The 10419-nt window shown below is 43.4% G+C and overlaps 3 non-coding genes across 3 annotated transcripts; all 3 read right to left on the bottom strand.

The window, feature by feature from the left end:
• Positions 1-726: 726 nt before the first annotated feature.
• trnay-gua (transfer RNA tyrosine (anticodon GUA)) lies at positions 727-813 on the bottom strand. Its single transcript is given in 2 exon segments — positions 727-762; positions 777-813. It is a non-coding gene; the product is annotated as a tRNA-Tyr (tRNA).
• A 2492-nt stretch (positions 814-3305) lies between these two features.
• On the bottom strand, positions 3306-3387 carry trnas-uga (transfer RNA serine (anticodon UGA)). The gene has a single exon. It is a non-coding gene; the product is annotated as a tRNA-Ser (tRNA).
• Positions 3388-6883: 3496 nt separating this feature from the next.
• On the bottom strand, positions 6884-6954 carry trnaw-cca (transfer RNA tryptophan (anticodon CCA)). The gene has a single exon. It is a non-coding gene; the product is annotated as a tRNA-Trp (tRNA).
• Between the last annotated feature and the right edge of the window lie 3465 nt (positions 6955-10419).

Genomic DNA, 10419 nt, shown 5'->3' with positions numbered 1-10419 from the left:
AATTACAGCTATGTGCTGGCAAATATAGCTGCCAGTTGTTTACTGTAATTTAACAGGGAATTTTTTACAGTGTACAGCCATTTACACCAAGTCCTGCTCCTGATGCAAGACGAGCTAGCACTTAGCTGCGGCGTGGCAGATACGCATAGTGTGCTTTCACACCTCATATGAACGTCATGAAACAGATTTAATGAAAAGTTGTGTTTTTGTTGTTGTTACCTTTATTTTCATGAAACATTGCATATTGAAAAGTTAGTATTATTTGTAACTGAAATTAAAATGGTCAGACCCCTGCGTCCAACGGATGCTGCCAAAGAGTTTTAACGTTCAGCGATTTCCTCTCTTTTCTATTATTGTATCACATCATGGTCACGAGCAGGAATGTCCGTTCTTAGAACTCCACGCAGACTGTTTATATGAGCAGTTCCCATCTAACACAAACGTTTGGCAGTAACCAAATGGATAGTGTCCTCGTCACATCAATAAAAAGCCTAGTCTCTTCACTTTTGACCATTGGTGTCCAGTGCTCGGTGAAGTCGCACGCCTCGTTGCGGAGGACCGGTCACACGCATGTACTCCCTGGTGGTCTAGTGTCTAGGATTCGGCGCTCTCACCGCCGCGGCCCGGGTTCGATTCCCGTCAGGGAATGTGGTATTGGACGCCCTATGGTGCATTTTCAACAGTGCTTATAAACAATGGTCATTTAAAAGGGGTGAAAAAGACGCTTCCTTCTAGCCGGATTCGAACCAGCGACCTAAGGATGACCAGTGGGACGCCTACAGTCCTCCGCTCTACCAACTGAGCTATCGAAGGCACGGGAGCCAGTTGTCCAACTGAGCTATTTTTGACGCAGGTCAGCGGATGTCCCATGGCACGAAAAGCAGAGCATGTGCAACGAGCCAGCCAGGAGTCGAACCTCGAATCTTCTAATCCGTAGTCAGACGTGTTATCCATTGCGCTACTGGCCCTCCCTGACCCACTGACGTGGCAGGCAATATTGCACTCTTCCGCCTGATGGACCACAACTTCTCCTGATAACCAAGCCCTTCAGCGGATTACTAGCAACTTCAAGGCAGCTGTGGTTGGTGCTAGACTCTACTGGACACTGGCTCTCCAGGAACTGGGTTTGACAACTCTGCCAGAAATTCAGCGAACGACAGTTTCCATGCAAAGCACGAGGAGGCTCCAGCATGTACAAAGCAATGTCAGAAGTGGGATTCTTACCCACGCCTCCAGAGGAGACTGCGACCTGTCACTGTTACATCCCACAGTTGTCCAGGTAACTGCCTCACAGCCTGCTGCACCCGCTGCCAATCCAGGAGCCATACCCAAGAGACTCTACAGAAGAACTGTGGAGGCCAACACATGCAAGAAGTGTCGCCAATTTTAAACAAGTGAAACAGGTCATAGCCAGTATAGGGGCAGGGTGTACTGCCCACACACTGAGACTGTTTCAAAAGAGGTATGGTTGGAGGACATGAGAAGAACCACCTCCAAATAGTGTGCAACTATAATGTATATAGTTTTATGTAAATAGTGTTATTTGAACAAGTTGTTCATTGTTAATAGTAGTTTGTAGTTATTTATTATTTTTTAAAGGCGTTATCAAAGGCTGAAAGGCCTTTTTAGACTTACTTGATTTTAAATACATTCTTTATAATTGTATTTGTTTGTCTTTTATTTATTTTTTAATATTCTATTTACCGTTATGTATGTAGTTTTTTTAAACGTGCTATTTAACTTATTAAACGTTTTAATTTAATATTCTTTATTCTTCTGTTAACATATTTATGAAATAGAAAGAAACTATCAAGACATGTTTTTTTTACTTTTGACATTATTTTATTAGTTTTAGTAAAACACAATACTCGGTGCCTTGCAATAACATAAAATATAAATATATAAGAAGGACTATTTCTGTATTTTGTTGATCTTGCATAATAGGCATTTTTCAACATATTTGCTGTGGCTTGCATATTTGTTATAATAATACCACAGAGCACAGGTATCTTTTTTGAGTTAAAACACAACCAACGAAGTACATATGTTTATTTTGAAAGTAATGCATTCAAGAATTTTGTTTGTTTAATAAGACTAAAAATTCAACAAAACGTTGTCTTTGGCTGGATTCGAACCCCCGTCCTGGTGACTGCCTGCAATAGAAAGCAATGTAAATGAAATGTACGCTTTTAATTGCTTCAAAAACTAGCAAATGCATCAACACTCACACATTAGGGAAGAGCTATCTCTTCTCTTGATATTTCACCCTTTCTTTCCCTCTCTTTTTCTTTCCCTTCTTCCCCTTCTCTTTATTCCCCCTTTTCCCCCCTTCTTCCCCTTCTCTTTTTCTTTATTCCCCCTTTTCCCCCCTTCTTCCCCACCTTTGATGGCCTATTGCTCCCCAGCTTGAACGCAGCACCTTAGACCGCTCGGCCACACTACCTCGAAAAGGTATCTTCTGCGGGCCGTTTCCACCATTGCGTTTGACATTAGGCCCCGACAATGTTTCACAGACAGTCAGTGATTTACTGGGTTCTGTCCACATAGGGTTCTGTGCACCTTTCTGATGCAGGGGCGTTCAGTCCTATCTCTGGAGGCGATGCCACCTGTAGATTGCAGATCATCAAGTACACCTGAACCGGGTAATGTGGCTCTGGAGTTGGCAGGCAAGTGAAAGTCAGACGTGTTTTAAAAACGGCCCTCATGTTTGTGTTCTCTCACAGTCTGAAACTCGAATAAGATTTAAAAAAATCTTTTGGTGAGGCCCAGGCATAAGAGCTCTGCGTAACTTCTCAATGCTCGGTTATTCAACCCTGTCCCTGGAGGTGAGCCTAGCCACAGTTACATAGCCCCGAGCCCACCTGTACCGGCCAATTTGGCTCAGATGGTCTGCAGGTACATGAAAATGAGATGCAAATTAAAGGCTGCCATCACATGTCAGCCTGAGCGCTAACTGGCAGCGGTGGGATTTGAACCCACATCAGCTGGCAAGTGCTTCTATATCCTTCTGGTGCTCGTTACACAGTTTTGATGGAATCCCGCATATGTACAAAAGCAGAGAGAGCGTGTCAACTGCACTTTGAGCAAAAGCAGGTGAGCGTACTGGCAACCAGCCATTAGGCTGGTTAAATCAGGAACACTTTCCATCTGTAACAGAGTCGCTCGAAACAAACACGTGGGAGTCTTAAAGGGTTGCATCGTGTTCTCTCACTCTTTGTTCATCCCATGCTACCGACTTGGGTTAAAGCAACAAAGCGGCTCGCAAACTGTACGTCCGACAAAGGGAACGCCTGAAGCAAAGCAGCCGTAGTCGGCAGGGTTTGAACCTGCGCGGGGAGACCCCAATGGATTTCAAGTCCATCACCTTAACCACTCGGCCACGACTACAACAGTTTCGGTGCCCTCTGGGCTTAACTCGTGCGGAAAAGAGGGACGAGCCGGTGATGTGGTAAAAGTCGATCTTGAAGTTCAAAAAATCTCTTAGACAAAGAAGGTTCAGGTGTCAAGGAGTTAACTTTATTTGATCAGGCCAAACAAAGTGAGATGTCCCAAGTCATCTGAAAACTTGGTGTTTTCCAGCCTACAGTTATAGTGGAACTTAGGAAAGGAGGTCCTTTCCTAAACCAATCAGTTAAATTCCCTCTATCTTTTATTTTTTATTGTCCAATCATTCTCATCTGCCACTATTATTTTCTAGGCAACAAGGTTTGTATCCAATGGTGGAATGTCGACCTTTACTTGGTTTTTAAAAATAAGTTTTCCTGTTGGTACCGGTTTTCAGGCCTCAAAGTGATCTACATGTTCGACCTTCTGATCTTTATCTAGGTCAGGTCTCAAACAGGCCTCAAAGACATCACTGAATTTTGTATTGCTGAAATCTGTTCTATACTTGGTTAAAATGATTAAAAATATACTTATATGTTCAAACAACACTCAATCATTGCTTAAGTATGCTAATTATATCATTAAATCATCAAATCATCTTCATATATTCACTTGTAACATTCAATCATTGGTCTGATTATTAACACATCTATGGTAATATCATTCCTATGAATACTTCTTATAACTGGGGTGTATAACAGAGCCCAAAAGTGCAAAGTGCAAATGCAACATCAACAAAATGATCGGAATTATGCACAACACCGGCCATCCAGCCGGCGCTATGTACTGTCCAGCCGGCCATTCAGCCGGCGCCATGTGTTGTCCAGCTGGCATTCCAACCGGCGCCATTTCAGTGTTTGGATTTTTTTATGTATCATGTTTTTGTCATGTCTTGTATTGTTATGGTTTTTTTCATAGTCTGTCCTGTCTTGTTTGTGCCTTTTGGAGCGTCAGGATATCGCTCCTTAAGGCGGGGGTTCTGTCGTGATTCTGCCTCATCTTGTCATGTCTTTCTTGATCTTGTGGCAGAATGTCATGGCTGGATCCCTTGTTACGTGTGGAGAGAATCATTTTGACCCTGTCGGCCTTCGATACTCTCTCCGGTCTTTGTCTGTGTTCCCGCCCTTTTGTATCTCTTGTTATTGGTTGTTTATTAGTTCATGCCCCACACCTGTTCCCCTTTGATTTGTCCCTTTATTTAATGCCCCTGTGTTCTCTGTCTTGTGTCGGGTCATTGCACTGTGTCGTGCGGGTGAGTTCTTGTAATGTAGTTAGTCTAGTTTGTAGTGTTCCTATGCGATGTGTTATTAGTTTATTCTTGTCAGTTTAGTTAGTCTTGTTCTTGTTCCTCTGTTTTGTTATGTTTACCCCCACGTGGGTCTTTGTTTTGTATTTTGTCTTTGTTAGTAAATGTCATGTTAACCGCTGTCTGCACCTGGGTCCTCTGTTCTTGTCTCACCACACCGGAGATCCGTGACATATATATATATTTGCCACTTTATCTTTGTTGACAAAAAAGACTGACTTACTTTGCAAATGTTGGTCAGAAGTTAATTAATAAATGATGTCATCTCCAGTCGTCATCCGCAAGTCTCAATGGGCTCTTGAAGTTAATTGGTCAATTATTGGTTGTTACTGTGGGAATCATGGTAGCGATACGAGCGCTGATTGGCCATTGCATACGATTCCTGGTTGCAGCCCGGAATGTGATTGGCTGTTATTACCAAGAATAACCACGATCTACAGGTGACATGGAGAGCTAAATTTGGCGGTTAATTGATTCATTTTAAAGAGATGGATAGGAAGTAGTTAAATGAATTTAGTGAGTTGGTAATTCACTCAGGAAAGTACTAAAGCAACACGGTGTTTATTACATTGGCATATCGTGTGGGCCAACAACCGGGCGCCTGCGTTGGTTGTATAGTGGTGAGCATAGCTGCCTTCCAAGCAGTTGACCCGGCATCGATTCCTGGCCAATGCATCGCATTTTGATAAGCCCCTTGCACGAAGGAGAGAGGCATTTCACTGACTTTTCCAACAATTTGAATGTGTAGTCGAAGCTTGTACAAGCTGCTAGAGACGACCCAAAAGCAGACACAAACTCCCCATCGGCTAATCGAAACCCGGTTGTGCGCGTCACAGGCGGAGACACTGTCCGCTATACTAACGAGGACTCATTTAGAATGTTGTGGAGACTTTCCTAATCCTCCTCTGGTCCACAATGGCATTCTCATCGGATAATCACACTTTAACCTGTTGTTGATAAGAAATTCAATAGAGGAAGAAGGAGGCCTTACCATGTCCTTGTACTGCTTCAGCTAGAATTGTCAGAGACTGGAGATTTGTTCTTCATTTCCCAGGCAGATTGTTAGACTGCTAGCTTCAGGGACATCTCTTCAGAGTTGGCGATTGCATCAGTTTGTTGATGGACGAGAACTTCACCTCGTTAGCCCCTCCCAGATGGAATGTTTAGGGAGGAGCCCGCACCAAAGATGACCCCCTTAAACATTGCGGTGCACATAGGAAGCGCGCTGGTTCGAGAGCTGGTGGGTGTAGCTCGAGTTTCTCTTGATCTACGCATTAAAACTTCCGCCTTTTACGAAAGATTTCCGTGGGGTGAAACCACTGTGAGTTCAATGTGCTTTTGGACAGCTCCGCTCACAGCGGGCCTCGGTGAATGTGTTAGGAATCAGAGAGTTTAATAATCCGCCTCTGTCGGATTGCCTCTGCACATCGCTGTCTCCTGGCTGTTTTGGGGCTCTTGGTTTTCCTCTGCTTGTTGCAAGTTTATTGTCAACATGTGCTCAGATAGATAGAGAGTTTTGTGCGATGCTCTTCAAACGTGTGGTTTTACTACGCTTCCTCTGTGCTGGAAAACAGTTGAAGTGCATATTCCCTCCAAGTTGGGTGCTGCAGTCTCCCATATGGTCTAGCCGTTAGGATTCCTGGTTTTCACCCAGGCAGCTCGGGTTCAACTCCCGGTATGGGAAAACGGTGGGTTTCTTAGCTGCTCTTTCACTTGGAAATACCCTTTTGTTTCACAGTGAGGCAGCAGTGTGGGAGGTCAAACAAATTGCCACTGATCTCGTTTATGAGCCTTTCTGGGCTCCTCCTACTTTTAAGGCCCTTTGCACCATCCAAATTCAAGTGAGCACACAGTATTTACCTTCTATTGTAACGTGCTTCCTGAGGCCTCAGGTAACATGTGCTGGATACACAGTGTTGTGTCCCGAGTGCCGACAATTCAAAAGTACAGCAGGTACAGCGGGGACCTTTTTTACGACACGTCTTATCACTGTCTTCACATTTTGAACCTCACCTCTACATAGAAAACATCCTAAACGTCCAACAGTGTTAAAGTGGACAATCCCGTAGGTGCAAAAAGCTCCTTCTGATTCGGCGACATCAGTCACGGCGACTGGTTAGCTAGCAGCAGTCAGTCAAGCGCGACAGCAGCCACAAGGCATCGCTAACAAGGCTTCCAAGCACAAAGAACCAGTGACCCCGACGTGATTTGAACACGCAACTTCTGATCTGGAGTCAGACGCGCTACCGTTGCGCCACGAGGCCTCTCGTTGGCCTCCACAATCACGGTGCTCCTAGTCATGCTCTGGTGTAAAGCCTCGTGACGACCTCCATCCCGATGGCGAACAACATGCATCAGCTGTGCTGTATGTGGCAACGAAAACCTTAACGCGTCCCTGGGTGGGCTCGAACCACCAACCTTTCGGTTAACAGCCGAACGCGCTAACCGATTTTTTTAATTTTATTTATGTATTCAACATTTTTACAGAAATTTTAAACATTTACAGGCCTCCATACATTTTTAAGAATACATGTAAAAACAGTTAAAAAGTACTTTTGAAAATAAAAGATTTCTTTTAAAAGCCTTTACACAAACCAAAATATTAAAATCATAAAACTTTCTTTAAATAATCAGAGTGAAATATTCCTATTCATAACAAAACTTCTTTCACATTAGTTAAAACATCATTAAAATCAACCATGATCGTCCGGCCTCTTCCAGTTAAAATCTTCAAATATTTTACACACGTCATCAGTAAAACCTTTGTAAAATTCCTCCAACTTGTCTTGTTCCTTAAAATAAAAATGCAAATGCTTCATGTACTTTTCAACTTTCCTTTTCAACACCATTTCTACATCCATTACAAAATTTTCTTTTTTGGCAGGGACTCTCCTTTCCCATATTGCACTTTTCATCAACATAACAAGCAGGTTAATCGCTTTTCTGTTCTCACATTTTTTGTGTTCTCCCAACATTAACATCTTGTTCCAGTCCATTTCTTTCTCGTCTTGTCCCCCTCTCAGCCTCTCAAACAAACATTTACATTTTTCGTTAAAAACATTCAATTTCTCACAGTATAAAAACACATGTAAAACCCCCTCGTCTTCTTCTTTACACACTTTACAAGTTGCGTTTTGCTCCATCCCAATTTTTTTCAACAAAGCATCTGTAAAAATTGCCTTGTGCCTTATCAGGTACTCTGAGTTTCCCAGTTTCGTCTCAATTAACTTCCCCTTCATATTGCTCTATATATTTACTCTCATCAATTACTATTTAGTTAGATTTCTGTAGAAGTACACTTAACATTTGTTTTACTTAAAACAACAAACATTCTCTTAAAATAATGCATACAAATCTTTTCTAGTCAGTACAATTCCTTTTAAAATAAGTCAACAATTTATCTACTAACCAGAACGCTATCAGTACCTTACTTCTGTTATTAAAACCGTTCTCCTTCCAACTATTTACCTAACCCGTCTTTAGGTTTATGTCGATTTTGATTCATTTCATACCTGTTCATAATTCTCTTTTCTGTTTATCACTCCTCTTTGCTCTTCACATCCAATCAACACACAAATTAACTGATAAAAAATCCTTCTATAATATCATACTTAACTACAATCTACTCATTACAATTACTCCCCCGCAGCCACCACTTTATTAAATAAACAGTCTCTTCTATATCTTGGTACATCACGTTTTTGTCTCCAGTTTAGAAACGAGATATGTCAGGGAAAGTATGATGAGATTGGGAATATAAAAAAATTTTGGCTCCAGGCCTTAGCCCTTTCGGTATGTCGCCCGTGGGGGCGTGTCACAAACTCCTGTGCAATGTGGGGTCCCTCGGGCCCCCAGGGGTCTCGCGGTTTTAGGTCCTCATGTAGTTTAAATGAGTGGGTTTGCAACCGTGTGCGTTTAATGGAAATCTCGTCGGCCTTCCGTTCGCCCCCGAAGGGTCGCATGGTCTCGAGATTTTAGATTCCGACTCGCTAGTGCCCCCTCGAACATGTCTCTGAAGAGCTAAGCCCCACGACCTCGTTCGGTGAGTCAAAGGTCAAAAAAGCAACAAAAGCGTGTCTGTATTTTTCAAGGAATATTTTTGTTTATTTTTGATCAACCACTTCCTGTACGCCTACGGTTTCGGCCCTTTAATATGTCGCAGCAGGGGACCCCACGTGTCAGCATTCGACGCCCTGAGTTCGCACCTCCCTCGGGGCCTCCGATACGGGCACCATACCTGGAACCATTTGTTCCGCCCCAAGCATTAAACTGTACAGTGGATGTCCAGAAAACGAGGTTCGAGAGGTCAGGGGATCTCGAGGCTTCGGTCACACGACCATCACGGGTCACCGAGGCGGGACGTTAAGTTTGGGGGTCCTAGCTTCTCTCTAAGGGTATTTCATTTGGATGAGTATACCGCAAAAATCCGGCCTTGTGTCGCAGTGTCTCCCATTGAAACAAATGGGCAGGAAGAGTGATGTGTGATTGGGGATATAAATAACTTTTTTGGGCTCCAGGCCTTAGCCCTTTCGGTATGTCGCCCGTGGGGTGTGACGCAAACACTTGTGCAATTTGGGGTCATTCGGGCCCCCAAGGGTCTCGCGGCTTGAGGTCCTCGTGTAGTGTAAATGAGTGACTCTGCAACCACTGAACAGACTACACAGCAACCAGGAAGTTCCCTCTTACCATTGTAACTGACAGGCCACGTGTTTGTGTTATCAAGGAGGCTTATTTTTGTATAAAAAAGTGCATTTTACGTTTAAAGATCATGCTATGTTGTTCAACACAGTGTGCTTAATCACATACTGGTAGATGAGATAAAACAAAGGTCACTGAGGGTCACAGTGAATCACACTTGTCATTTTAAACAATGCCGCCGAAACACTTATGAGGCCTCCGCCGAATAATGGATATGATGCACTGAAATGTCCCCGCTACCCATTTATTTGCATGCCACGTGTAGTGGATATTTCGGATGTCAACCTTAGACCCAAATATGCATACTGTGACTAATGCACACAGTATGTCGTGCAACACAGTGTACCTAATCACATACTGGAAGATTAATGCAAATAAACAACATTTGGATTCATTTTAGTCATTTTATGCATTGCCGTTGAAACAGCTATTTGGCCTCCTCTGAACAGACTACACAGCAACCAGGAAGTTCCCTCCTTCCATTGTAACTGACAAGCCACGTGTATGTGTTATCTCGGAGGCTTATTTTTGTATCAAAACATGCATTTTATGTTTATAGATCATGCTATGTTGTTCAACACAATGTGCTTAATCACATACTGGTAGATGAGATGAAACAAAGGTCACTGAGGGTCACAGTTAGTCACAATTTGTAATTTTAAATAATGCCGCCGAAACAGTTACGAGGCCTCTGCCGAATAATGGATATGATACACTGAAAAGTCCCCGCTACCCATTGATTCGCAAGCCACGTGTAGTGGTTATTGCGGATGCTTATTTTCAGGTCAAAATGTGCATTTTATTTTTAACGATCACGACACACCTCTTAGCACGGTGGGCTCGATGACATATACGAAGATCAATTGAAACGGGCAACGTTTAAAAAAAAACACGGGAACACCGGCCCGGGACCCGGGGGGCGCGCCTATGCGATCCGCGGGGTCGCCTGGGCCCGGGATCGAGTTTCTAGAAAAATAGTGGTTTAGTGGACGAAAAGTGGTTTGGTGGTAGTGGGCGGGGCCTGGGGGCGT

This window comes from Triplophysa rosa, unplaced genomic scaffold (genome assembly GCF_024868665.1).
Source record: "Triplophysa rosa unplaced genomic scaffold, Trosa_1v2 scaffold381_ERROPOS127416, whole genome shotgun sequence".
In the NCBI taxonomy this organism is placed as follows: domain Eukaryota; kingdom Metazoa; phylum Chordata; class Actinopteri; order Cypriniformes; family Nemacheilidae; genus Triplophysa; species Triplophysa rosa.
The sequence above is the reverse complement of the archived record's forward strand: the minus strand, read 5'-3'. Positions and strand labels throughout refer to the sequence as shown.